Here is a 4,970-nt window from a genome sequence, read left to right as displayed (position 1 = left end):
TTAAGAATGTTAAATGATTTTCAAAGGTTGATAGGAGACATAAATTGGCTTTGTCCCAATCTAAGGCTTATCATGGGGGAGTTGAAGTCTTTATTCGATGTGTTAAAAGGAGATTCGGATTCCAACTCTAGCAGGATAATTACTCCTGATGCTCTTCAAGCTTTACAATTAGTAGAAAATGCTATTGAACAGCAACAAATTACCTATGTAGATTATAGCCGGCCCTGGATGGGTTGTGTTTTTTCTACCACTCACACCCCTACAGCTATACTCTGGCAGGATGGCCCTCTTTGGGTGCATCTACCAGTATCTCCAGTCAAAGTAATTAATCCTTATTATGAGGCTGTAGTGGCCTTGGTCCAACAATTACGTACTGAATCATGTCGGTACTTTGGAGCTGAGCCTGCTCAAATTGTTGTTCCTTACACTAAGGCACAAATGCTATGGTTGTTTCAAAATACAGATTCATGGGTAATTGCATTGGCAAATTATATAGGTCAGATAGAGAATCATTATCCCAAGGCTAAATTGTTACAATTTGCTAATATGCATGAGTTGGTATTTCCAAAGATAGTTAAGGTTAGTCCCATCCCCCAGGCTATGTTGGTTATTACTGATGGTTCTTCTAATGGACACACAGCTTATGTTATTTATGGGCAAAGTTATGCTTTTCAAGCTTCCCCTGCTTCAGCACAGGTAGTGGAACTTTGCGCTGTAGCTGCAGTGTTCCAGCTTCTGGCCTCAACACCTTTCAGTCTCTATACAGATATTCATTATGTAGCTCGAGCTCTACAGGAAATTGAAAGAGTACCTTTTATTGAAACGAGGAATATTCAAATTTGTTTGCTGTTAAGACAAGTGCAAAATAGTATTAAATCTAGAAAATATCCTTGCTATATAGGACATATCAGAGCACATAGTGGTCTTCCTGGGCCATTAGCTTTGGGGAATGCCTTGGTGGATAAAGCCACTCAGCTTATAGGATTGACTCAGGTAGAGCAAGCTACAAATTCTCATGCCATTCATCACCAAAATAGCCAAAGTTTGAGAAAACAATTTCATATTACTAAGGAAGCTGCAAGACAAATTGTGCAACAATGCTCTTCTTGTCCTCAGACAGAAATTGTTCCTCATTATGGGGTTAATCCTAGAGGGCTGAAGCCCAACCAGAAAGAAAGGTGATTTATCAGATTTTGGCAGACAAAGGTATGTACATGTTACAATAGATACATTTTCTGGCTTTATTATGGCTACTGTGCAAACAGGGGAAGCCGCAAAAAATGTTATAACTCATTGCTTGATTTGCTTTTCCATATCTGGGATTCCTAACGTTATAAAAACAGATAATGGCTCTGGCTATACCAATCATGGGTTCCAACGTTTCTGTTTGCAATTGGGCATTGAGCATAGAACTGGGATACCGTATAACTCACAAGGACAAGGTATAGTGGAAAGAGCACATGGCACTTTAAAAACACAATTACAAAAAATAAAAAATGGGGAGTTATATCCCCAGACACCAAGTAATCTTTTACATCATACTCTTTTCATTTTAAACTTTTTGAATTTGGATAAAAATGACCGCTCTATGGCAGATAGAATGTGGCACCCTCAGTCACAGGATGCCTACGCCCAAGTCAGGTGGAAGGATCCTTTAACTGGACAATGGAATGGCACAGACCCTGTATTGATATGGGGAAGAGGGCATGTTTGTGTTTTTCCGCAGGATGCAGATGGAGGCAGGTGGCTGCCAGAAAGGGGGGTGAGGTTCGCCGGAAAAGCACCAAAGAAAAAGAAGTAGAAAAGAATGATGAGGCAACAAATGTGGCTGATGATGATGTTCCTGCAGGTGATCTTGGCTGAGTTATACTGGACTTATGTTCCAGATCCACAATATTGCACCCCACGATATGGGAGGGAAAAGAGAGAGTAGTGACTGTGAATGACTCTTGGTTAATTGCTCAGCCTGCTTCAAAACGCCTGATGCAAGTGGCGATGAATTTTTATCATTTTGGATTGGGAAGCGGATTGCCAATTTGTTTTGTTAAAAAGAATAAGTCCGGGTGTGTACAAGTAGATGACTGTGTGCTTGTGGGACAAAGTGGATATTGTACCAATGTCAAAGTGTTATTGCCAAGAGATAATAGAAAAAAAGAAATTTCTCCACATTTCCACCCTGTAAGCAGTGGCAGATATTCTAAAAAGGTTGAGAGTCACCTTACCATCATGGTCCTCTATCACTTCCATTGTGTATGGTTTAGTGGGACTTGGCATGCTTTTCCTCCTGTCTTTGTTTTCATCTGGTGGCAGTAAAGCTATTTATGAAATTCTGTGGCAAGTCAAGGCAGCTGTGCATGATATGAGATTGCACTCCCTCCACTAACAGAGGCTGGTAGTCAAAGACCAGTAAGATCTTCTGGGAGAAAGTCAACCTAAGACAGGGTGTAGCTGATGGAAGCTACGTGCCGATGATGGGTAAGGCGTTCCTCTAGCAGACGACAACCTAAGACAGGCATGGTCCTTCTGTCCTAGATATAGCATAATCTGGGGTTATAAAAAATAAAGAAGGGGGAGATGTTGGGAGCTGTTAATCCATTATGTACATAAGCTGTGGCAGGCTTGTTTACTGAGAGTTTGTGTTTTGCACACCAGTACCTAATCTGCCAAGTCAGGAGGAATATGTTTATGTGGTGGAGTTCACAACAAGTATTTGACCGCTCCTTGACCCTCAGATACAGGTGGAAAAAACAGCTGTTGAAACTAATTGAGTTCTTCTGTATAAAAAGGCAGAGCTGAAATAAATTGGGGCTGCAGTCTCTACTGACAGCCCTCCCAAGTATCTTTTCTGTCTCTTGTTTTTTCTTTCAATCCTCACTCCCCCTTTCAGGTACTGTCCATCTTGGCCGGCTGGCACCGGCATCTCAGTAGGAAGTAATTCATGGCTGATACTGTAAGCCTAGTTGAAAGAACTATAACTGTGGAGGTCATAGACCCTACTACTGCCATTTTCCTAAATCAGTGTAGTTTCTAATTGCATTCTACATACTTATCATTACATCCACAGATATGTGTGACTTATTAGTTATCAAAGTAGCTTTTTTGTGCAGCAGATGGAGGCTACTAAAGAGATCCCCAGCTGGCCAAATGCAGAGAATAAGTGACTGTGTGGTGCCCAGCATCAATGGGTACATGTACCATGTGCCCTTATCTTAAAGGCTCGGAGAACATTATGGAAGAAGGCAAAGCAATATTGTAAGAGTCTGAGGCTCAGGATGCATATTTGGCAATAGTGTCTTCTAGACATGACAGGGATCCTGCACCCATGAAATCTCACAATACTCATGCCTAAACAAGACCTACATAATGACCACACCAGCCAATGTACCAACCCGCATGGAGGAAATTTCACAAAGTCTCACATCTAGGTTAAGAGTAATAGGCAATCAGTGGCTGCTGAAAGAGGGAGAATTTGTTTCTCCAGGCACGAGCCCCCTGATAGACTACTGAATCCCAAGTGATCATCCCTAAGCACAGGTACATGCAAACAATGCTAAATGGACTCAGTAGGTTATAAGGTAATATACATTTTGTATATGTATTTTGTGACAACAATAATTATGGAAAAAGAGGTCATGAATTAGGGAGGAAATGGGGGAGGCTTGGAGAGATCAGGGAGAGTGAGAAGTGGAAATGATATAAATGAAGTATTCATAAGTGAAATTCTCAAAAAAAAATTTTAAAGGAAGAGAAAATTTATCTTTGAAGGAAAATATTCCTAATCCAGGTACAGTATGTGCTGTCACTGATTCCCCATGTTAGTTCTCATATGTGTACTTGGTTCTCTTGGGATTCCAGATACAGAACCTTAATCTCTCAGTAATAACATTAGTTGTTGACATAGATTGCCCCATGTTTACCTTATTACTGTTTGAGATAAGTGATATTATTATAATAAAATACACATAACTACTTAGCTTAAAACCAATATTTCATATTAAAAAAAACTGGCCAGTTTTCAAAAATATATGGTCAGTCTTTAAAAATACATTTCTAGTTTTATTTCTTGAATAATTTATTTTTCTTTTGCTTTTTTAATCTTCCTCTCAGTTTCTCTCTGTCTCTTTCACTCTTTCACTTCTTTAGGTAAGGTCTAGATAGGAAGTGAATGGTAGAGTAACACTTGCCTTGTGGACTAGGGTGTCTGGAACTCAGTGTCATCTTACTTCTGTCCCTCAAGTGCTGGGATGACAGGTGTGCATCGCCACCACATGCCTATTGTACAGTCTCTAAAGCGTTATTTATCTGTGAATTTTGTGGGTAGTACATTATTCAGTATGAAAAATATTTCCTACATTGCTGAAAAGGTGTAGCAAGGGCTTTAAGACATAGGTTTCAGATATTTAACACTGAGATTGATTGATATTTTTCAATTTTAGACCTTGTTTGTTTCATGCTGCCTTGAATTCCCATAAAAGTATTAAATTAATGAAACATATTTAATATTTTCCCTTACTTTTGTCACACATTTTTGTGGTAATTCATCATCTTGTGATATACTTCACTGAGAAAATGATATTAATTCCATTAACTTCCTTTGTTTATCATACATTTGTTAATAGTATTGTTTTGTTTGTCTACACTTTAATTTGACTGACAAGCACTTATAAATAATTATAAGGACATTATAAAGAATAAACACTCATTTGGAAAAACAGATCAGTTGAAACCCTGTGAATTTAGCCTTTTATATTTTGAAATATATCAGTGGTAAATATGTTTTGATCATCATGATCAAAAGTTTAGAGTCTTTTAGAAATGGAACTAAAAGTTTATTCTTGAAATGAAGATGGAATCTAGCAGAAGGACAGATGGACTGAATTTCCAAATTTCAGAGGCTAGTCTGTGTGAGTGTATTGTAGCCAGGATATCTCTCTCTCTCTCTCTCTCTCTCTTTCTCTCTCCTTCTCCTT

This window comes from Nannospalax galili, unplaced genomic scaffold (genome assembly GCF_000622305.1).
Source record: "Nannospalax galili isolate Female #2095 unplaced genomic scaffold, S.galili_v1.0 scaffold165, whole genome shotgun sequence".
Lineage (NCBI taxonomy): Eukaryota > Metazoa > Chordata > Mammalia > Rodentia > Spalacidae > Nannospalax > Nannospalax galili.
Note: the sequence above shows the minus strand (reverse complement) of the source record.